Raw genomic sequence first — 25116 nt, forward strand, 5'->3', positions numbered from 1 at the left:
ATTAAATGTATTCACTTTCCTTATGAATCCACACTTATGAATTTCCTTATGAACTTTACCTTCTACTTGTTGTTAATTGGTTTCCCCTGTTTTATTGTAAACCGGTACGATAAGACCTCATCTTGAGTATCGGTATAGTAAAATAATTTAAATAAATGAATCCAACAGCTTGTCTGGTAAAAAGATGCCAGACTTTTCTAGAGCATATTAATGCATTGTGATAGTAGATACATACATACATACATACTTTATATATTCTGTAATTTGATCCTTTTATTTTAATAAAATTTTTCTGATGCTACTGTGGAGAGCAATTTTCAGTCATTTTCTGAGGAAAATTGACCTGGCTAAAAACTGCTCTCCTCAGCCCATCTAAAAGTACACAGATTGTTTACTTTTAGATGGATTGTGAAGAGGCACTCCCATGGTTGTGCTTAGGCCTGGGAAGGAAAACCATGCATGTACATTTGATTTTCAATGTCCACATGCTATTTCTCCTGCTTCTTCATTGCTCATGTAAATAGCAGGTGTAAGGAACACCTGGGGACTAAGTTTCCCTTTGCAAATCTGGCAGCCTGGAAGCCTTGGCTATATTTTTCAAATTAGCCCATGATATAAACAGTTCACATATATAGGGATATTGAGTATGCATACACCAGGCCTGATCAAAACTAAAATCAGTGATATTTTATAGCATAAAACAATAATGGGCGCACACAGCACCTGCAACGTGAAGCTCTGTTGTCTACCAAGACTTGTTTTTCTTTTCACATTGCTTTATACTGGTCTCAGAAGAAGAGCGAAGGACAGGACTGTTGCATGTGTGGATTCTTGGACAAAGGTGAGATTGGTGTTATTCACAGGGAGGAGCCCTACAGGTCCTTACCATCGTCAGGTGGATCTGGATGGAGCAGAGGCCCAACAGGAACTTCACAAATACCAGCCCTCATTCCCCTCAGGTTGAGCCCTTGGGTGCTGGAGCCAGTTGGACTTAGGCGCGGGCCTATGTGTGGGGAGGAATCCGTCACTGAAGTAGTAGGACAGCAAGAAGAAGACAAGGTCAATTCAAGCAGAGGTTGGGGCAGGCAACAGACAGCAGAGTCGAGAATAAGCTGAGGTCAGGGCAGGCAAGAATCCAACGAGGTCAAGGGAGGTCTGAAGTCAAGCCAGGAATCCAAATGAAGACGAATCCGGGGTCAAGTCGAGGAGTCAATCCAGAGGGAGGAAGGCAAGGCGGAACAGCAAGGACAGACAAGGGACTACACGATGAAGACACAGGAACTCCAAGGAAGCAAGATCAGGAACCAGGAGCAGAGTGGCAAATAGCTAATCTGAAGAGTTTGACCTATTGCCAATGCATTTGAGGCAGGGCAGGGCAGGCCTTAAATTGTAGAAGCCCTGTGACATCATTCAGAGGCATTGCAGTGGTTTCCCCACCATGGGCCCTTTAAAAGACGCTAAGCCGCATGCGCCTAGGGACATCTGCTCAGCTGAGGAGCTTCCCTAGCGCATTGCGTCAGCCCTGCATGATGGTCAGCTGCATCTTTACCCAGTGTGAAGTAGGTGGGCCACTCTTGGCTCGGGACCAGAGGTAAGAGCAGTTGATCGTGGGTTGGACCCGTGACTGACCAAGCGTAACAAGGACTTACCCTGCAGCACCAACAGAGCAATCTGGCATCAGCACAATGGATGCACATGTTATACAGGGGAGTGTTGGATCGGGAGTGGAGACGGTGGGGGTTGAGAGTGAGAAAGCTGCACACATTTCTCCCCTGGGCTCGTCTATCTCATTGTCCCCAATTGAGAGAATCGTGCCAACAATCCCTGCTGTAACCTGAGACCTGGAAGCATGGATAGAACTGGCACTGGCAGATGATGCCGACAGCCTCGAGCCGGGAGAGGGTGCCAAAGCCAGCTGTGATCTCCCTGGAGTGTTTGTTGACTCGCCCACCTTCGGAAGGCAGAAGACAGAGGTAGGAAGTCTTCTGTCCTCTTCAATACCAGCTGTGGAAGTCTCGAACACTCTTAAGCAGTTCTTCTTGTTAAAACCTACTCAGATAATACACAAATCAATTTGTAAAGCTATTGAAGGTCTTGGTATTTAAATCACTTGACAGTTAAACCCTGTGGTGTTTGAATATAATGACAATGAAAATAGGAAATATGTATTGGAAATTTCTAAAAGAACTATGTTTCAGCAAACTGAAGAAATTAAACAAGAAACGGGATATGTTAAATCTACTCAGTAATCCCAAATAAAGGAGAATCAAGTGCTACAAAATTAAATTGAGAATTTAGAGAACTCAGTACATGTGAAAAATCTTTTCCAAGGTATCTCATATTCCCCCAAAGGATATGTTTAACATTCAAGACAAATATTATTTAACTTGCTATTGTTAGGATGGACCCTACTTTGCTAAAAAGCATTCAGTGGACATGGATTTCTAAAAAGATCTCTTACTTTTTCCAATTTAAACTCTCATCTTCAAGGAAATTTGGTTCTTACCTGCTAATTTTCGTTCCTGTAGTACCATGGATCAGTCCAGACTCCTGGGTTTTGCCTGTCCTCCAGCAGATGAAGACAGAGAAGTTTTTGACTGACACTGCCCTATACCTCAAGGTGCCACCTACAATCTGTCAGTATTACACTGTACCCAAGCATTAAGAACAGAACTGCACAAACTATTAACAACTGGATCCCCTAATGAACAGAGGGGAGAGGAAACCTACAACGCCAAAAACCCTGCCCTCATGGGAGCAGAACCTGTTGTGAACTTCAGAACAAATCTGCAGCACAAAAAAATTACTGAACGAGCGAACTCTCCATTTCCCCAACTCTGAAATGGGTGGGACTCTGGACTGATCTGTGGTATTACAGGAACAAAAATTAGCAGGTAAGAACCAATTTTCCTTTCCCTGTATGTACCTGAATCAGTCCAGACTCCTGGGATGTACCAAAGCTTCCCTAAGTGGAGTGGGACCTTGAGAGTCCCACTTGAAGCACACCTTGTCCAAACCCCCCAGAATTTGCGGCCTGGACATCCAACTGATAATGCCTGGCAAAGGTGTGCAAAGACTTCCAAGTTGCCACTCTACATATCTCCTGTGGTGAAACTTGCTGACACTCGGCCCACGAAGCTGCTTGTGACCGGATAGAATGCACAAAGACCAACTGGAACCGGACGGCCCTGAACAATGTACACTGAGCCAATAGCTTCTTTTAGCCAGGCCACTCCATAATATGAAGAAGTCGTCCGACAAGCGGAAGCTGTTCATAACCTCCAAGTAATGCAACTGAAACCGCTGCACGTCCAATTTTCGCAAATCCTTAGACTGAGGATCAGAGCGGTCCAAGTCGGGAAAAGAAAGGAGTTCCACTGATTTAAATGAAAAGAGGAAGAAAGGAGGGAACTGTCCTCAAGGAGACTCCAGTATCCATAATTCTTAAGAAGGGCTCCCTACAAAACAAGGCCTGAAGCTCCGATACCTGCTGTGCTGAAGAAATAGTCATGAGGAAAACAACCTTCAAGATAAGATCCTTTAATGTCACCTGCTTTAAGGGCTCAAAAAGCTTAAGTACACAGGGCTCTGAGTACAAAATTCAGGCTCCAAGAAGGACAAGGATTCTAGACCGGAGGAAGCAAATGCTTTGCCCTCTCCAAAAATATACTACGTCCGGATGCGCAGCCAAGGCTACTCCTTGTACCTTACCACAGAAACAACCCAGAGCCACCACCTGAACTCTCAGAGAGCTACAAGATAAACCTTTAGCCAGGCCAGCTTGTAAGAAAGCCAAAACATCCCCCACTGAGGCCCGGGTAGGCTCCACCTTGTGCTTCACGCACCAAGTCTCAAAAACTCCCCACACCCTGACATAGGCCAGGGAAGTAGAGGTTTTTCTAGACTGCAAAAGAGTATCAACCACCTCATCCAAATAACCTTTACTCTTTAGCCGCTGCCTCTCAAAAGCCATGCCACTAGGCAATGCTCCTTCCAAACAAACGGGCCGCTGGCACAGAAGATTTGGCAACAGAAGAAACCTCAGAGGGCCGTCCACCACTAGGTTGACCAGATCTGCAAACCACGGACACCATGGCCATTCCAAAGCTACCAGCACCACTGCGCCCAGATGAGCTTTTCAGTGACTTAACACTTTGCCGACCAATGGCCAAGGTGAAAACATGTACAACAGGACGCCCACCAGCCAGGGAAGGACTAAGGCATCTACTCCCTCCGCTCCTGGTTACTGGCATCGACTGAAGAACCGCGGCGCTTTGGCATTACAGAACATCACCATCAAGTCCACCCTCAGTCTGGTCCATTTGTCACAGATGAGGTGAAAAGCATTGTCGTTGAGCTCCCACTCTCCGGGATCCAGTTGTTGTCCTAATACCAGGGCCTCAGTCGGGGCCCGGACCCATCCCTGACGCCACAAACCAACCTAGAGGCCTTGTCCTGAAGCCAAGGCCTAGGCCTAGATCCAGGCTTGATGCCATGGCCTAGGCCTAGACCAAAGCCCAATGCCAGGACCTCAACCATGAGGCCTAGACCAGATGGTGTGCAGGCCTGGGAGCTCCGCCCTCCGTCATCTTCCTTCTTTGGTTCTTCAATGCCAAATGACAGGTGATTACTGGGGTCATGTCATACATCAAAATGGCACCATCCGCAGGAGTGAATACACCGGAGTTAATTAACTCCAGCGCGACCCCAGCAGACGCATGTCATTTGGCATTGAAGAGCTGAAGAAGGAAGAAAATGGCCCGCAGAGCTCCCAGGACTGGGTCTGACCCAGGGCTGAGGTATTGGGACCTTGCCTCCTAGCTAAGGCCCCGGCAACGGGCCTTGGCCTTCAGGTCAGGTCGCGATGTTGGGCCTGGGTCCCGGCCGAGGCCCAACATCGGCCGGGACCCATGTAGGGCCGATGTTGGGCACAACATGGGTCTAGGCCATTGGGACCTAGCCTCCAGGTCGGGTCACAACTTTGGACCTTGGCTTGGGCCCCGGCCTAGGTTAAGGCCCCAGATTCAGGACCCGGCCTCTGGGCCAGGTTGAGGTGTCGGGGCTGGGTCTGGGCTAAGGCCGAGGGGTTGGGACCTGGCATCTGGGTCGGGTCACGGTGTTAGGCCTGGGTCCAGGCCAAGGCCCTGGCATTGTGACCCAGCCTCCAGGTTGGATCTTGGTTTTGGGCCTGGGTTCAGTCCCCGTCCTAGGCCAAGGCCCAGGTGTCGGGACCCAGTCTGGGTCTAGGCCTAGGCCCTGGCATTGGGATATGGCCTCCAGGTCGGGTCACAACATCGGGCCTGGGTCTGAGCCCAAGTCTAGGCCAAGGCCCTGATGTTGGACCTTGGTTCAGGCTCTAGCCTATGCTAGGGCATTGGATTTGTGTAGATCGAGGCCGCGGTGACCTACCGAAGCTTCACCTAGTTGCCTCCAGTGGACCCCCACCAGACCAGGTAAGGGGGATTGGGGGGGGGGGATTCTGGCCCTGGCATTTTCTGGGGGGGGGGGGTAGGAGGGAGGCCTAGTTTACGTTTTTGGGGTTATTTTTTTTTTTCATTACTTGCCGCCGCTACTGCTCCTCCCACTCCTGCTTCTCGCTGCCGCCGCTCCTGCTTCTCACCGCCACCGCTCCTGCGGCCCCAGCGCCATTTTTTTTTCGTCGCTGCTGCCGCTACTGCTCCTCCCACTCCTGCTTCTCGCCGCCGCCACTCCTGCTTCTCACTGCCGCCGCTCCTGCTGCCCCAACGCCATTTTGTTTATCGGGCACGCTCGGCTCTGACCGACGTCGGTCAGAGCCCATTTATAAGGTAGATTGGCCACACATGAAGAAACATTGGGCATGATATTCAAAGTACATTCAGCACTATTTAGCTGGATAAGCAGGACTTATTTGGCTAAGTAATGCCTGTTGAATATGCGCTTACGTTTGGCCAACACCTTTTAGCCATATAAATCCCTTATACAGCTAAATGTACATGCACAAAATGTAGGTATGTACTGGGCAGATCGGGGCAGAGGTATTAGCCAGATAAGTATACATGTATACATAACTTATACGGCCAACTACCAATAGAGTTAGCTGGATGTAAGTTTAGAGCCCCATAGAGCAGGTCTAAACTTAGCCAGGTAGATTTATCTGGTTAAGTGCATATATATATGCATATATTCAGCGGCTTTGCTGTGCCACTGAATCTACATCGCAACTTAGCTGGATGAATTCTAACCGGCTAAGTTACTTACACAGCCAGCTTTGAATATCTATCCCCATCATGCTCATAATGGAATGTACAACATATATGTATTCAGATATACCTATTGACTCTTGCCCCATTTGAAGGCCACATTGAGACCCCCTAATAACCCACCATGCACATTCTTACCTGATTCTACCATCACTACCCACACCCCTACAGCCCTATTAGTGACCCCCCCAGCACATCTTTACCTGACTCCACTCCTCCACTGCTAGAGCCTTCCCTAGTGGCCCCCCATCACATCCTTACCTGATAATACCCCCACATTCTACTGTCTGGACCTGGGCCTGGGCAAAATGGTTCCATCCACTGAGAAGGATGCGCTGGAGTTAATTTACTCCAGCGTGTCCCCAGCGGATGGCATCAGTTTAAGAAAAAGAAAGAAGACAGAAGGAAGACTCTGAGGCCTGGGCTTGAACCTATGCTGAGGCCCTGGTGTCAGGCCTGGATTTGGGCAAAGGCCCAGGTATTGGGACTCTGTCTCCAGCCCAGATCTCAGGGTCAGACAGAGGCCCAGGCATTGGGACCTGGCCCTTGGGCTGGTCTCCAACATTTAGCTTGTGCCTGGGTGTAGGCCAAGGCCCAGGCATCAGGACCCAGCCTCTGGGCTGGGCCCCGGCATTGGGCCTGGGTCCAGGCTCTGGGCTAGGCCAAGATTTAGGAGTCAGGACCAGGCCTCTGGACTGAGTCCCAGTCTTGGGCCTGGGCCAGGCCTGATGCTGGAGCCAAGTCCATCCTCTGGCGTAGGTCAAGGCCCAGGAATTGGGACTCAGCCTTTGAGTCAGTCTCAGCCCTTCAACTTGGGCCTGGGCTGAGGTCCAGACATTAGGACCTGGCATCTGGACTGGGTCCTGGCATCGGGCCAGTGCCCAGGTTCTGGCTTAGGCCAAGGCCCAGGCATCAGGACCCAGCCTCCTGTTCCAGGCCCGATGTTGTGGTCTGCCACGTGCTCTGGCCAAGGCCCAGGCATCGGAATCTGGCCTCCGGACCGGACCTCGGAATTGGGCCTGGGCCAGGCTTGGTCCTTGGCTAAGGTCCAGGCATCGGGACCCAGCCTCTGCATCTGGTCCCAGCATCAGGTCTGGGCAGGGCCTTGTTCAAGTCCAAGGCACAGGCATCAGGACCTGGCCTCCAGGTCAGGCCTTGGCATAAGGCCTGGGAATGGCTGTGGCATTGGATCCCTGATGGATCAGGTAAGTGGAGGGCTAGGAAATTTCCCTACTCTGGCAAAATTTTTCAGGCCCAGGCCTAGGCGAGACTGCATCGTTGTGTTTGGGCATAGGAGGTAGCCCCTGCATTGGGTTGCGGCCTTTGCCTAGATGACTCCCCAGTCTTAGACCTAGGCCCAGGCCCAATGGGTAACTATATTTTTTGTTTCAAATGAATTAAAGAAATAGGATTAATTTAATTTTGGGGCCCCCTCATTTTGGTTTGGGGCCCCTGAAAGAAACGAATTGGCTATATTTGTTTCATTTTCCGAAGTCATTTGAAACTAATGAACATTCCTACTCAAGCTAGCAGATATAGGTTATACCTGACTATATTAAAGTTAGCTGGATAAGTTTTTCCTTTCAAATTTTAGGACAGCTTTCTGGCCCCAACAGACGTAGCCTGCTAACTCAACTCCTTGGCTAAATTCTGGCCACCTAACTTATTAACCAGTTAGTATTTAGCAAAGATATGTGCCCAAATATTCATTTAGCCATTTAATTTCTCATTTAGCCGATTAAATGCTTTTGAATATGGACCTCCTAATTTTCTGCTACAATGAGGTCAGTGACATTGTATCCTTTTGTCATTCCTAGACCCACTACAGCATCCTCATGAGTGAGCTCTTCAACCAGTTGCCTGTGAAATGCTCCTTACAAGGCATTTAGGATTTTAGCACTCCCAGCTGAAACTTCAAGAGGTAGACTCCAATCCATACTTCATAGTTTGAAATAATCCATAAGCAGCAATTTCCTTTTGCAAGCCATCCTTATGTTGGTTACCACCATATCAGAATCTGCCTTTTTTCCACACACACACACACACACACACACACACATACACATATACATACACATGCAACAGCCACACCCTCAGGACCAGTTTCTGTCTCTCACACACCAATCATCTTTCTGACCAGTCTCTCTCTCTCTCTCACACACACACACACCGGCTCCCAGCTGAGCAGTTCCAGTCTTCGGCCTCACCGACCTGGTCTTCAGAAGTGGCTAGCAGCTCCGATCTTTGGCCCTGCCGGCCTGGTCTCCGGCGGTGGCCAGCAGCTCTGATTTTCAGCCCTGCTGGCTGCTCGTAGCATGCAACACACCTGCCAGTACTTGGCAACAAGGGTTGAGAATCACTGTTCTAGGGAATCATACAGAGGCAGCAGCTTCAGTTTGTTGAACAACCATATCATTTAGAAATAGAGTTAATTGAGAAGGAAGAAAAAAAATATGAAACATCTTTATATTTAACTTAACACTTACAAGGAAATTTTACAAAAAGAAAGCCCCAATTTGTAACACTCTAGGTTTAAATAATAGGAAATGTTTCTGTCTCAATATGTCAGGGAAAACCCTAACCTTATGATGTAGAAATATTTTGGTGCAATGCATGAAGTACAATCTAAGAATACAGTCACGATCCAGTTCAGAACGAAAGTCACTATCATAGTAGCAGATTCAGCCTGAACACTTATCTTAGATCTCGAAAATATTAGATATATCCAACTTAGATGATTCTAACGACTTCATTTTTTGAGAGCCTAAATACACTTCATTTCCTTTTTTAAAGGGAGATGAATAATATAACTTTGACAGTGGAGGAACCGCCTGGTCTGGGACCTTCAGCACCTCAATCAAGTATCTTTTAATGCAACTATTTGATTAGATCCTCACCGATTAATTCAAGCAATGAATTTTATTTCTTTTCCCCTTTGATATTTGTTTTTTATTTATTTCTTTCATAGAATTTTTTATTTCAGGGGTTTCTTGAATGTATATGTGGCCGACCCTCTGGTCAGCCACCAGATGGCACTATGTCCATGCACATTAGAAAATTGTTACAGTTTAGTGAGATTTTCATTCCTTTCGGCCCCTCCCAATGTGGATGGCTGTGATTGGTCACTCTCAGGGTGCTTAGTGGGGTAAAGAGAAGGACTGGTGTGGCATTTGTGTTAGAGACTTGGAGTAGTAAGAAGCACCTCAGAATTTTCCTTTTGGAGTGGGGCCTAAACCCTCACTGTTTGTTTCTTTGGAGGCTAAACTTGATGTGCACTCCCTGCCAGTGAGTTTTGCTTTCATGTCCATACAGACTTTCCTTTAGTTTGGAGTGGATGCCTGCCTTTTTAGTGAAGGCCCAATCGCCTGAGCTGGAAGCCAGGAAACTGTAGCTGTGGTAAACTGCCTAGGAGCAAGACAAACCTGCAGTGAAGGCGATTTTGTTCTTTCTGTGAGGCTTCAATTTTATTATTTAAGTATTGGTTTTTGGAAGTATGGGAGGTTTTTTTGTCCACTCCTCCCCACTCTGGGAAGTAGGGCTCCAGGAGCTTGATTTTGTCATCAGACTATCCCATCTGGAAGGTCACATCCACAAAAGGAACATGGAGAATGGGAGCAGAAATATCTGAGGACCCTCCACCAGGTTCTTCACCCTCAGGGACAAGGACACAGGTTGGGTACAAGAGACTGAGCAGTTTGGACTAAGGTAGGATCCCATCACCCTGAAGATTTCCTTGAATATTTGGAGTAGTTTATTCACTGAGGAGCCAATGCAATATCATGCACGTAAAAACATGTATCCAAACTGGGTGGCTGTTTTTTTCAACGCGCACATGTCCACCTCTCCTGGGCGCAATGCAATATTCTAATGAGCAGCCGTGCTAAAAAGGATGAGCTAGGGATAAATTGTGCATCCCTAGAACTCAAAAGCATCGGGGACCCAGGAGACATGGTTGTGTGTGGATAATTTAGCGGCCTCAGATAATTTAGCGGCCTAATATATACACACAATATACATGGCCTAGAGCGTGTATATTTTGCGCACCCCAATATTTTTTCCATCAATTCTTTCATTTTTTAATAATTTTTATTCATTGCAAGGATTAGATCTTAGTATCGCGATGATACTAAGTAAGAGGAACCACAGAAAAGCAGTATTTTTTGCTTTTTATTTGAGTCCTTGACACGCAGTAAGACTTTATGCCAGCTCCGGGGCTGGTATTAAATTTGCTGTGTTAAAAAGTATGCACAGGCACACGGTAATTTTTTGCATCAGGGTAATAGTTAATAGCCTCATCTACATTGCATTTACGTATGATGGGCGCTATTAGGTAAGCGTTTGGACGCACATTTTGGACGTGCTAATTCCCTAATTCTAGAGTGTCCAAAGCGTGCATCCAACCACGGGTTAACCTGTACACTAGGCTGAGTGCCCTTTATTGCATTTGCTTGCATGTGAAGAAGTGGTAATCTAAATCCCAGTGATCTGAGCCATAGAAAGAATCCAAGCCGTGGGAGCTGGGGAAAAAAAGAAAATGGGCATGGAGACAGCCCCCAGCAATTAAATATTTTATGGCCTTCAGGGGACACCCAAACCCCAAACAAAGGGTTACATAAATATTTAGAAAACTCAATATTAATACATTAAAAACCAAATAAAGGAGTGAGGGGAGCCCAGATGGGCAACTCAGCAACATCTGGTAACTCCCTGTAAATTTCTATAGCTGCATCATGATTTGCCAAGCAAAGACTGTACAAATTTGCTATTTTTCCCTTACCACACTTTTCATTAAAGAATTTTTATGTTTGGAACACCATATCTGCCTCAAGTTTCTCCTTGGTTAATGCCATCTAACCCTAGAGCCCTGAAGCTTAACCTGTTCCCCCTTTCAGATAATCCACAGCAGGGATTAAAGACTGAATCAGGATTAAGTACTGGTACTGAGTGTGTCCCCCTGAGAACTCTTGCACCAGGAAGTGTGGGTGTCTGGGGGGGAAGCCTACACTTGTCAGAAAAGTAACTACTGTAATTTTGTAATCCTATTTCTAAAGGGAATCATAGTACACGGTAATTACATCTAAAGAGTTCACATGTCTTAGGTTCCACAACCTAGTTAAACATATTACAAAATGCTCCCAAATGTTCTCCTGGTAACATCCAGGCCTAAAAAAAAAAATAAAAAAAATCGTTTTTGTAACTGAAAACTTTCTATAAAACAGGTATATTACAAAATATTTAGCTACCATTGAAAACAATAGCACTTATTTAAAAACTCCAGATCTAAGCATATGAAAATTAGTAATACCTGCTAGGATTTTCTTCAGAGATTTAAAATGAGCTTTTACTCCAGTTTCACCTTATTCTCTTTGAGTGCCCCAGTGATAGATTTAGGGTTTTGCCACCTTTAGGCACTGTTGGTGCTATCGCCCTCCCACATCCCCACAAGGAGAAGAAAGCTTAAGACACAATCCCTGTGGTTTCTTTGGTAGTTCAGGGATAGATTCTGTGGCAAAAATACAAATATTCTGAAGCATATTGCCAAACATTTCCATAGCACAGGTTACATTCAGGTTCTGTAGGTATTTCCCTATCCCCAGCTGGCTTACAATGAGAGAGAAAGAGAGAGAAAGACTAGCTATAAGGCCCTTATAGTAGTTAGGTATTTATACCTCTATATGAGGCCCACCTAGTAACTTGAGGTGAGGTTTAGGTAAGTAGTGTAGGGGTTAGGGACCACTTTGACATTCAGAGTGAGACGTACAAACAGAACAGTGCACTCTTGTGAAGAATTGACCTTCGGAGTGAGGAAACTCAACACAAAGATGAGATTTGTACAATGTTCTCTCAACCTAGCTTTATGTTACCCAGGTTGAGAGCCCATCAAGCTAGGATGAGAGAACATTGTACAAATCTCATCTTTCACTCCAAAGGTCATCAAATCTTCACAAGAGAGCACTGTGCTGTTTGTACATCTCATTCTGAATGTAAAAGTGGCCCCTAACCCCTACACTACTACCTAAACCTTACCTCGAGTTACTAGGTGGGCCTCATTTAGAGGTATAAATACCTATGTACTAGACGGGCCTTATAGCTAGGTTCGTTCTCTCTCTCTCGTGAAAACATTGCAAACTGTGATTTAGCCATATTGCATAGCTTAATGTCAATGAAAAAGTTGTAGTTAAAACTGTGTGATATGGCTTTGAAATTCTGCCCCAAACTCCTCCCCCTTTTCCAAATTAGCATCACACCATGCATTAAGGTGTTTTTCGCATGCAAAAATGCCTTGGAAAATAACCCCTCTAAGTTTGTACCTAAGGCAATGGAGGGTAAAGTGGCTTGCCCAAGGACACAAGGAGTGACAGTGGGACTTGAACCTTACTCTCTTGGTTCCTTGCCTGCTGCTCTAACCACTAGACTACTATTTATTTTTAACTGGATGAAGGAATAGATCTCAGGGATAGGGAGAGGAGAAGGATAGAAGGGAGAATGACCAAGAATTGGGTGAGGTTTGAGGATAGGAGGGAGGAGTGTGAGGTCTGGGGATGGAGATGATGTAATGGTGGAAGTGGATCTGGACATCATTGCTGTTACAGAAACATGGTTTACAGAATCACATGACTGGGATGTAGTCATCTCTGACTATAACTTATTAAGGAAGAAGGACAGAGAGAACAGGAGAGGAGGAGTAGTAGCACTTTTTGTCAGAAGCAATATCCAAGCAATTGAAATGCAAGGGACATGGGGTAGGGAGGAAGCATTATGGGCTAGCCTAAAAAAAAGATGACCCTACCTTACCCACGGCAGCGATCCGCCGCGGCAGCTTCTAGGGAAGCTGCTGACTCTGCGCCTGTCACTCCGGCGTGGGCCCCCGGGATGGCTGCCAGGTGGGGAGCCATCCCTGCTCCTCCCTCATGGTGTTAGGCAGTCTTTCCTCCGCGAAGATGGCCGCCGCCATCTTAGGCGTCAGGCCGCGCCTCCTTGCTAGATTTAAAGGGACCTCGTCCCTTTAACTACTCTCAGCTGATCTCAATGATCCAGAGCAGAGGAAGTATATAAGGAGACTTCCTCTGCTCATTCTTTGACTTGGCAATGTCTTTTGTAGCGCTGTTTAAGTCTGCTTGCTTTGGATCCTTGTTCCTGGTTCCTGACTTCGGACTGGCAAGCGGTGATTCCTGGTGTGTGACCTTGGACTGGTAAGCGACGACCCTCTGGCACTTGACCTTGGACTTCTTCTGGACTATCATCCCTCACACCACCCCCCCGCCCTTTCCCCCCCTCACACCACCCCCCGCCCCTTTCCCCCCTCCTAAGTCATTCCCTCTTTGCCTCCCCCCTTGCCCGCCCTCTCTATTTTATCTTCCTGCAATTTTTTACAAAATTGTTTATTTCTTTTTCCGATGTAATTAACCTTATGCTAATTGTTTCTAATGCAAATAGTCCTTTCTGTAAATAAGTTCCTTTTATCTCTTACGTTAACTGTTGTTTTTTACTCTCTCTCAAGCTACCTATCTTTCCCTCTCTTCTTCTGTCTCCCTTACCCCCATCCTTTTTCTCGCCTGCTCCAATCCCCTGCCCCCTGTTCATTGTAATTTCCTCCTTTAACCGAGTTATTTGTAAACCGGCGTGATGTGCCTCACGAACGTCGGTATATTAAAAGTTGTTAAATAAATAAATAAAAATAAATAAGGGCCCACCCAGCGGCCCGGGTCCCTATGGGCTCCTCCCGGGGGGACCGCGGGCTTCCAGGGGTGAAGCTCCAGTTAGCCCTTGCACCGACCTCATGACTCCTTGACCTCTCAAAGGTCCACCTAAGTCCCAGTGGCCCGGGTCCCTACGGGCTCCTCCTGGGGTGACCGCGGGCTTCCAGTGGTGAAGACAGTTCCTCTCCTTGACGTCACGACTCCTCATCTGCCTCCACAGTCACCTCAATCTCCAGTGCCGAGGGTCAGCTGGTCACTTCTTCTGTTCTGCCCCGCCACCCGACGGGAGATCCTATGGATCCACTTCCAAAGGTATATAATCCTCCCGTCAGTCCAAGGGTTCACAAGCCTGAGCATAACATGGGGATAATGTCTACCGTGTCCAGACAGGTGGCCACCTGTGTACAAGTGATCATAAGACAGTATGGTTTGATATTGCAAATAAGAAAAGAAGTCACATGAAGACCCGAGTTTTGCATTTCAAATATTCAGATTTTGACAAAATGGGGATGTACCTGGAGGAAGAACTAGAAGGCTGGGAGAAAATGGGTGAGGTGAAACAGTGGGCTAAATTAAAAGGAGCTATTACAAAGGCAACAAATCTATATGTTAGAAAAGTAAATAAAAGTTCAAGGAAAAATAAACCAATTTGTTTCTCAAAGGAGGTGGCTGTAAAAATAAAGGCAAAAAGATCAGCATTCAGGAAGTATAAAGGATCCCAAAAAGGAACAATACCTGGTGAAAATGAGGGAGATGAAGAAAGAAATCAGAAAAGCAAAAGGAAGAAAGAATTGCCCAAGAGATAAAGAGGTAAGAAAACATTTTTCAGATATATGAGAGAAAGAAGGAAAGCCCGAAGTGGTATAGTGAAATTGAAAGGTGACAAGGAGGAATGTGCCAAGACAGACAAGGAAATGGCAGAAATATTAAACAAATACTTCAGTTCTGTGTTCACTAAAGAAGTCCTTGGAGGAGGACCATTGCTGATTGACAAGACCAAAGAAGGGAATCGGCTAGACACAACTCCTTTTTACAGAAGAGTATGTATGGGAAGAGCTAGGAAAACTGAATGTGGTCAAGTCCATGTGGCTCGGTGAGGTAAATCCCAGGATACTACTAGAACTCAGAGATGTCCTGATGGGTCTGCTAAATGACCTGTTCAATATTACAGGAAATGGGAGTGGTGCCATGAGATTGGAGATAAGCAGTTGTGGTCCTGCTTCATAATAATGGTAGCAGAGGGGAGGCTGGAAACTACAGGCTGGTTAGCTTTACTTCAGTGGTGGGAAAATTAATGGAGATGCTGCTGAAAGAAAGGATACTGAACTATCTACAATCTGGTAAGTTGCTGGACCTGAGGCAGCATGGATTCACCAGAGGAAGTTTCTATCAGGCAAATCTGATTTTTTTGAATGGGTGACTAGAGAATTGGATCAAGAAAGAGCTCTCAATGCTATTTGGATTTCAGCAAAGCTTTTGATACCGTTTCACATAGGAGGCTTACGAACAAAATGAGAAGCTTCGGAGTGAGCGCCAAGGTGGTGGAGTGGATTACAAACTGGTTGACTGATAGGAGACAGCGTATAATTCTAAATTGAACCTTCTCTGAAGAGAGAGCCGTGTTAAGTTGAGTGCCACAGGGATTGGTATTGGGACCAGTTCTGTTCAATGTTTTTGTGAGTGACGTTGCAGAAGGAATAGAAGGTAAAGTTTGTCTATTTGTAGATGATACCAAGATCTGCAACAGAGTTGACACGCCTGAAGGAGTAGAAAGAATGACCAGAGAGCATGCATTTTCTATTGCCGGACCCATACTCTGGAACTCAATTCCATCCGAATTGCAATTAATCCAAGATAAAAACACATTTAAGAAAGCTATCAAACATTATCTCTTCTTTCAAGCATGTCTGAACACTGTACTTAGTTTCACTCTTTAGTTCATGCGGTATTTATCTTATGTTTTTAGGTCAGGATGATTTAAGTTAAACTTAATTATTTTATTTGTATCCCTTATTATTATGGATGTTTATTGTTTTTATTACTTACTTTGTGTTTATTTAAATGATATTATGTATGTTACTCTGTAACTTGCCCCGAACCATGGAGGGACAGGATATAAATAATTTTAAATAAATAAATGACAAGTGATTTACGAAGGCTTGAAGAGTGATCAAAGATTTGGCAGCTGAGATTCAGTGCCAAGAAGTGCAGAGTCATGCATCTGGGATGTGGTTATCCAAAAAAGCAGTATTAGATGGGGGTGGGGGTGGGGGGAGAAGGCTGATGTGCATAGACCAAGAGCGAGGTATTGTAGTAAAGGTTTCTGGCGATCTGAAGATGGTGATGCAATGTGACAAGGCAATAGCTAAAGCCAGAAGAAAGCTGGGCTGCATAGAGAGAGGAATAATTAGTAAGAAAGTGGAGGGGTGATACCATTGTACAGGTCCTTGGTGAGGCTTCACCTGGAATATCTGTTCAGTTCTGGAGCCCTTATCTCAAAAGGGATAGAAACAGGATGGAGTTGATCCAGAGAAGGGCTACCAAAATGGTGTGGGGTCAGTATCAGAAAACCCATGAGGATATGAATATGTATACCACAGAGGAGAGGAGTTGCAGGGGAGCTATGATACAGACCTTTAGATACTTAAAAGGTTTTAATGATGTGCAAGCATCAAACTTTTCTGTTGGAAAGAAATCAGTAGAACTAGGGGTCACGAAATGAAACTCCAAGGAAGATGCCTCTGAACCAATGTTAGAAAATATTTCTTCACTGAGAGAGTAGTGGATGCCTGGAATGCCCTTCCAGAGGAGGTAGTGAAAACCAAAACAGTGAAAGAATTCAGAAGGGTATGGGATAAATACTGTGGATCACTAAAAGGTGAAAGGATGGAAATGAAGAAAAGAGTACATGGAGTAAGTTGATGGTGTGGCAATTACCCTCAACCAATAAACCTTGGTACTGTTGATGCAATTCCATCATTGCTCTCTGCTTCAATAGCAGGGAGAAAAGGGGTATTGGATTTGTTCAACAATAGAAGGCCCCAACTTTTATGGTCTGGGGAAACAAGTATGGGAGTAACTTGCTGATGTGGCGGTTACTACCCTTAACCAATAAGACTGATAATTTGATGCAACTCAAACATTGCTCTCTGCTTCATCAGCAAGGCATAACAGGAAACCGGATTCAACAGCAATCAACAAGGGGTAGGGGTGGGAAATTGATAAGCACAGGGGTAACGGGGAATTGTATTCAAACAGCAACCAACAAGGGCCCTGACTTTCATGGTCTTGGAAACAGATAAGCATGGGGTAACCTACACGGCACAGAAGATAGTACCATAAGCTTACTGGGCAGACTGGATGGACCATTTGGTCCTTTTCTGCTATCATTGCTATGTTTCTATGATGTGAAGTGGGGAAGATCAAGTTGGGTTGGAAGATCAGGAATCTGGGATGGAAGAAGTGGAGGGAAAGGGAGGGAGGTTTTTGGATTGAAGAAGGGGAGGGGCTGGGTTCTAGGATCTGTGGAGAAGGGAGAGGTGGGAAGGAAGGGAGGTTCCAGAATCTAGGGGAGAGGATTTAATTACTTTGGTGAAGGTGAGGCAGGAGGCAGATGTCCTTACTATGCTTCAGTCTTGTTCCCCCTTGTATCCCCTCTCTGATTTCCCACTCAATCTGGCATGCACACAAACTCCTGGTGCAAATCTCTTCTCTCCAGCATATGCAAACACTGCCTTCTTCCTCCTGCCCTGGTTCTCTTTTCTCTCAGAGATATGTCCCCATGTCAATCCCCTCAGCCCTCAATGATCCTCACTCAGTCCCTTCTACTCTCCCCCAAATGATCCCCCTTTGCTCTATCTGCTACAGGCTCACCCCCTCTCATCCTGTTCCAGCACATTGCCTGGGAGGGGAGGGGCTGAATCAGGAAACAAGAGGGCTGTTCTCTGCTGAATAAGATTAGGCACAGCTGGAAATTTTCAACCAGCCTGCTGCCCCCAGATTTCTGCTGCCATAGGCAGAGGTCTAGAGTGTCTATTGACAAATCTAGGCCTGAGTTCTCTTTTTATCCCAGGACATTTTCAAACTATCTGCATTGGGACAAAGGCTGCACCTATTTTTTTACTGGCAAAATTTGCAACTAATTTTCAAAGGGAAAGTGTCACTTGCTCATGCTCCTTCTTTTGCTAGAAGATTACATGCAAAGATCTGAAAATACCATCTATGTGTGCACTTTTCCTCCCCTGACCTATGCACCCGGAAATGACTCTTTTCGATTTAGCTAAAAAAATGCACCCCATGTGTAACAGCGCACCAATGTTGAGCCACATTCAGGGAGCACAATTTTCAGGCAGTCAATTGATACAGGTAAAAATGTTTTTTACTTATATACTGTAACCGCTCACCGGGTGAAGTTCTGCTGTTGTTGCTTCCTCCGGTGGTTGCTTGCTGCAGTATCCAATCTCCTGATGTCTGACTATGAATTTAAACATAATCCACTGGCCCTAGTTTTTGACGCCCTTCACATGGCCCCTGCCACTGTGCCATCAAATGGTGTGGGGAGGTGGGCACCAACACCAAAGCCTTGTCCCCCTCCCTAAACTCTCTCTTTCGGGCTCCATTGTCATAATGGGTCTTTTGGTGTTCCTGGGCCTGCTGTAGGTTATCTCTAGCTATTTCATGAGCTCTATATAACCTCTCTTTCAGGTGGACTACGTAGCTCACTATGGCCAGGATTCATCGCTCCGTGCGGAATGATGAATCCTGTGCAAAAGCGGGCGGAAGGCGAAGGAGGGGGCAGGCGGGCGATAGCCCACAGCCGATCGCACCATGGCGGTGCGATTTCACCAGCCGCGGTGCGGCCGGCTGCAGGCTATCATGGGCATAGCGCCACCATAAAAGGTGGTACTCTTCCCTGGGCTACTGCCGGCGATAATGTTTGAAACATTATCGCCGGCAGCGGTGCCGCTGCCGGCGATAATGTTTCAAACATTATCGCCGGCAGCGGTGCCGCTGCCAACTCCTCCCTAACTCTACCCTGACTCTTCCCCTCCCCCTAATTTTAATGTTACTGCCACGAAAAGGCCCTAACGCACACGATAAGTCCTTAGAAAATAACCCCCTATATTTGTAGGGGATGGAGTCTGGACCTCCCAGAAGTCACTAAGCACTTCCAGGGCACCCCCTTGGTTGCCTTTCATATAATAATTCATAGGGAGAAAACCCAGTGGAGGCTTGAGGGACTCCCCTGACTGCAAACAGGAGGAAGAGGATTAACTGGTCCCAATTCTGGAGGTCCCCCTGCATGCACTTTCGTAGCATGCCCTTCAACGTACGGTTAAAACATTCTACCAAACCGTCCGTTTGCGGGTGGTAGGCAGCAGTTAAAATGATGAATCCCAACCCACACCTGTTTGAGAAACTGTGACATAAAGTTCATCCCCCTATCCACCAGGAGCGTTCTAGGGAAACCTACTTGACAAAATATACAAATAGGTTCCTCCGCTATCACCTTAGCTGACGCTGTTCGGAGGGGAATAGCCCAAGGAAACCGTAGCGTATTCCACTATAACTAGAATATATTGGTGGCCCTAGTACTCTTCTCTAAGGGCCCAACTATGTCTACTGCTACTGGACTTAGGGGCTCAGATATTATAAGCAGGGAGATCAGGGGGGCTCCTAGATGGCATATCTGTGGCTGTCTTCTGGCACACCAGGCAAGACCTTCAAAAATCTTTTACTGCCCGAGCTATGCCCCACCAATAAAAATGTTCTGTCAAACAGGACAGGGAAGCCTTACTGTCTAAGTGTCCGGCCATTGGGGTGTCATGCGCAAGGGACAACAGTGTTCTGAAATGTCTTAGGGATGATCAGCTATTTTCTCCTAGCCTGCTGATCTGACTCATGGATAATTTGATACACTGAGTCATTAATAACGTCACAAAATGGATACCCTTCTTTTCCGCTTTTATTCCCTTTCTCGTCTTCCAACCTCTGTTTCATTTCACAAATTATTCCATCCGCATTTTGTTCTTCCCTAAAATGGGGTAGCTTTTGTAATATTTCCAGGCCAAGCCCTGTATTCCCTACATCTTCCCCAAGATAGTCTCCCCTACTTTTTCGGGGGGCTTTCCCTGGGTACTGAGATCTGATGGGGTATGGATTTGAGGCTCTTTCACTATGTGTTAACGAATGGAAAAATGTCCCCCACGACTCTCGAGTCTTCCTCCCTGGGGCGATCCTGCCGGGGGTTAGGGTTGGCCCTAGTGGCTACACAGATGACCTGCCCCTGTAGCTGCTCTCCCAAATCTTCTCAGTCTCTTCCCAGGATCAAAGGAAAAAGCAGTCTCTCGACGATGGCTAATTTTAGGATTGTTTCCCTTCTGCCCCGGGCTAGGGGAACCTCTAAAGAGGAGTACATTTGAGGGTCCCCTTGTACACATCTAACCCGGGTCCTTTCATTTACTCTATTGCTGGTGCCTATAAGTCTCAGGTTCCTTGCCATGGAGCCTGAAATTAGCAACTGGTTACTCCCTATGTCTAAGATAGCTTTTACCAGTGTGCCCATCAAGTGCACCTCCTTTACATATCAGGTCTCCTGCATCCCTCCTCATTTGTCCTTGACTCTTCCCCAGCAATCCTTATAGGGGCAGTCTCTCTTAAAGTGGCCCTCCTCCCCACAGGTAAAACACCGGAGCAAACTCTGTGCTGGTTGCAAGGCGGATCTCCCCAGCTTCCCCAGGGGTATCCTCTCCTCAGCTCTCCCTGCACCTGGGCCTGACTTCCCCTCTTCTGGGTCCTTCCCCCTGGTAGGGGACTCTCTTCAATTGACCTCTGCGCCTACAGGCCTTTCCTCGAGAATTCCCCGGGCTCTACCTTCCGTGGCTGGTTGCTTATAGGTGAACCCCACCTCCTCAGTGTCCAGGAAGCGTTCGCTGTATTGTACCACCTCCCCTAAACCTCGGGATCCTTGGTGTCCCACCCAAGTTCACATGGAAGTGGGTAATATGCTCATAGATTGTTCTAACACGATTGCCCCCACCACCTCTTCACTAGTCTGTACGGCCGGGTAAAGACACCGGGTTGTTATATCCTTGAGCTTCTGCACCGTTGCTCGGGGTCTCTCCCCTTTCCCGACCCTGAGAGTCCTGAAACGTTTCTGGTAGGCTTCCGGGGTTAAATCCAACTAGTCCACAATGGCAGCCTTCACGGCCTCATAGTTCCTCATTTGGTCTTTATCCAGGGCCTGGTAGGTGGCCTGGGCCTCCCCAGTCAGCTGCGGGGCCAATCTAATCACCCATTGCTCCTTAGGCCACCCAGCTACCCTTGGTGACCCTTTCAAAAGTTACCGAAAAGGCCTCCAGCTCATCCCCAGGCTCCAGTTTCAAGATGTTGAGGCCCCTTAATGGTCCTGCCAGTCTCCTCTCCAGCTCCCCAAGAGTGCCCGGCAAATCTCCCACATCGTCTGGAAAGAACAGCCGCTGTTGTTGCCATATCAGGGTCCGAGTCTCTCTGGTCTGTTTCTCCACAAGCTTCAGGAGCAATTGCTGCTCATTCTGCTGCTGTAGGCTCACCTGAAGGAGTTGGTGTGAGGTTTCCTACTGCTTCTGCATCTGCTCAGTCATTCATTTTAGCATATTTTCGGTCTCCATTCTGGTGGTACATTCAGGAATGAAGAAACTAAACAAAAACCAAGTGCAGCCTCTCACAAATCCAATTCCTTGTAGCATCTCCCCCTCCCCCCCCCCCCCCAACTTCTCTCCTTAATGAGCTCAGCTTAATTCTCGCTTTACAACCAAAATTCTGTCACTCCCTTTGGCACTTCTTACTCGGTTATCCTCCCCTCAGAGCCCAGGTAATTACCTTCCTTCCTCTTGAGAGGAGGTGTTGTTGGTATCAAGAAGGGTAAGACTAGCCGCTGCAATCCCTTTGGGTCATCCTGCCGCGATCCCACTGCTGCTACCATATGTAACCGCTCACCGGGTGAAGTTCTGCTGCAGTATCCCAACGTCTTCTGATGTCTGACTATGACTTTAAACAAAGGTAAGTCCACCCACACTTGGATTGTAAGCAAAATCATTCTCACAAAGTCCAGCCAAGTTCTGCCTGCCACCTGAACCCCAGCCTACAGCATCAGAGGCCTAAAACACAGGTCCAAAAGTTTGACTTTAACCAGGACCAACACTTCTTCACACTCGTGCCCTCCAGCTGTGCCTGTTTCTGCCCTACAGCCCACACCAAAAAGGCTTTTAAGCTCCGGCGTTAACGCCATGCTTGGTCCTGGCCCAACAGTCCCTACGAAACAAAGTTCAGTTCCAGCTGTGCCTGTTCCAGCCCCATGGTTTGCAATAGCCAAGCCCTTAAATACAGTTCCCTGAAGCTCAGCCTGCTTTCAGGGGTCTTATCCAGTCCCAGTCTTAGCTGTGCCCTTCCCTTCCTCAGCTTGGGTGTCTCTCCAGAGCTGAGGTGGATTGCCTCCTCTCCTTCAGTAGGAAAATTCAAAAGCTGAAAAGAACATATTTCAAACAAACACAGGTACCTCAGTGTTTTCCTACTCCACCCCAAACAATCCACCAGGGTTTACTGCTGTCGTTAGGTATTAGTTGCTCCCTCCTCCGCTGAGCTTCTCCTCCTGCCACTCCCACCAGTCTTGTATGTGTGGCTGCTCTCCTTTAATCAGCCCAGCACCAGGATCCTGGCCTGGCTCAACTTCCTCTCCCCTTAGCCCCTTGACCCTCTGGGATTTGTAGTCCTCCCCTCCCCCATCTGAGCTTCTATCTAACTCAACCCTCGTCTGTATTCCATTCCCTTTTAGCTGTTGTAATGGGATGTATCTCCCATTACAATACATTGTTTTGAAAATGATCCTCCTGATAATTATTTGTATTTATTTATTTAATTTCTATTCCTCCTTTCCAATCATCCAACTCCCTCGTGCAAGCTTCTTGTAGTTCATATACTTGAAAAAGTTATTATTCGTTTTTAACTCTTTGGCAAGTTTCTTTAATTCTCTCTCGGCTTGCCTTATTAATGTTTTACATCTAATTTGCCAGTGCTTTGCTCTTTCTTAGCTTCCCTCATTAGGTCCTGCTTTCCATTATTTAAAGGATTCCCCTTTTGGCTTTAATAGCCTCTTTTACAGCACCATTTAACCGTGTTGGCAGTTGTTAGGTCTTATTTCAACCTTTTTCAAATTGTGAAATACATTTTCTCTGGAGTGCCAAGTTGCAAACATTTGCTTCTAACTAACTTTAGCACAGTCTCCCTTTTTAAAGATAAATACTAATCAGCAGTTTTGTAAATTTATTTTTCTCCCTCCAGTGATTATTACAAATCTGATTGTGTCATGATTACTATTGTCAAGCAGTTCTACCAGGGTTGCCCTCTTGCACCAATTATGTTCCTCTGAGGACTAGATCTAAGGTAACTGCCTCTCTTATGGGTTCTAGGATCAGCTGCTCCATTTATGGCATCTAGAAACTTAACCTCACTACCATGCCCTGATGAGACATTCACCTAGAGGACAACTTTCCAGTTATGCAATTGAATACTGATTTACCTGGATAAATTGCCTGTGTGAAAACTGCCTTCACTCAGTCTAGCCAAAAGTATGCATGCAGTTCCATAGTGCAAATAATTATAACCATACTGAGGTAATGAATCACTGAAGGCATGTTTTGGGTGGGATTGTAAAACAAAACATTAGTGATTTTTTTTCGTCCCTAATGCTTTGTTTTACAATGACAAATAGGAAAATTCCCTAATTTGTTTTGTTTAGTGCACACTATTTTTGAGTTAGTGCACACTTACAACTCAAATAGTGCACATTGACTCAAATAGTGAATCAGTGTGAACTAAATCAAGATATACACACTAAAAAAAAAAAGAAAGAAAACCTAATGAAACAAAAAAAAAATTGGGGAAAAATGAAACAAACCAAAAGTTTTATCGATGAACACCCCTATGAGGATTGCAGGTTGCATTTTCATGTGCGTCTGTGATGGAGTTACCCTGTTCCCCTCCTTTAACATGTGCGGGACCAGATATTTAGTCTGGGGCACCTTAAATCCTACAGAGGGAGAGAGCTCTGTGTGTGTGTGTGGGGATCCTGCTGGGAGAGGAATAATATTGTGAAGTCAGCTGGGATCAGGGGGCCCTGCATCTCCAGGAGCAAGTTGCTACTGACTCTCTCTGAATTTGTGTTGTGAGTACACTGCAAACGTAGGCAGTCTACTGACATGCTGATTTGCCTTTTATGTTAATAAAACTTGAGATTGCATTAGAAAAGGCTGGAGTCAGTGTGGTTTTCTGCTCCAGTCCAGAAGATTTGCTCAATCAGGTCATGGATTTTTTCTAAGCTTGGCACAGAAAATAAATCCATGTCTCCATGAGAGGACAGTGAATTAAAGTTTGCAGTAGGGCAAAGCAAGAAGTTTGAAGGCAAAGCAGTTCTGAGGTGTGTACCACAGCTCTGAAGTTAAAGCTTGCTGGCTCAAAAGGAGCACAGAAGGAAAAAAAGAGAGGATTTGCCTTTAAAATAGTGAGTAGTCTGTAGGAAAGTCAGGTTTAGATTTCAGCAGACAAAGGAGGCAAGCTCCGTCTACAGTTAGGGCTTATATGCAGTGAAGTTAGTGCTAGAAAAGCAGGGGGTTTTAAACATTTTTTTTTACCTTTGGAAAAAGAAAGGGGAGAAAAATAGCAGTGAACTGTGGCTGCTTGAACAGGCCATGGCCCCAGCAGAAAGTGAAACTGCTAGTGAGTGCATAGGGTGTAGCCTCCAGCAGTAAAGCTCTGGCTCTGCACTAGCACTAGGCACCAGAAGTCAACAAAGAGGAAGCTTTACTGAAAGAAGTATGCTAGCTTTGAGGGACAAATGCAGTTTCAGGAGAGGCTCATAAAGCAGCAGCTTTCCTGCACCAAGGAAGAAAAGAAGCTGGAAGTTTGCTCGCAAAATCTCCTATACAGAGGAGACTTTTCATTGCCTGGGAGTAGAGAGAAGCACTGGCAATCACCTGGAGAGCCACTGCAGAGAAGCCAGATACTTGTGCTGCAGAGAGATCGGGTGGAGGCGCTGTTGTGGGGCCAGCATGCAAGGGGTTGCAGCGAGGCCTGACAGAGGCGCTGCCAAGAGGACAGACGGAAGGGCCGCAGAAAAAACAGATGGAGGTGCTTTCATG

The 25116-nt window shown here is 46.3% G+C and overlaps 1 long non-coding RNA gene across 1 annotated transcript in view; it reads right to left on the bottom strand.

Annotated features, from left to right (window-relative positions):
* Positions 1 to 22613, bottom strand: part of LOC115086144 — a 136043-nt gene extending 113430 nt beyond the window's left edge. The window contains exon 1 of the long non-coding RNA XR_003855107.1: positions 22479 to 22613. This is a non-coding gene — a long non-coding RNA (uncharacterized LOC115086144). The remainder of the gene's footprint in view (positions 1 to 22478) is intronic.
* Between the last annotated feature and the right edge of the window lie 2503 nt (positions 22614 to 25116).

This window comes from Rhinatrema bivittatum, chromosome 2, assembly GCF_901001135.1.
Source record: "Rhinatrema bivittatum chromosome 2, aRhiBiv1.1, whole genome shotgun sequence".
Lineage (NCBI taxonomy): Eukaryota > Metazoa > Chordata > Amphibia > Gymnophiona > Rhinatrematidae > Rhinatrema > Rhinatrema bivittatum.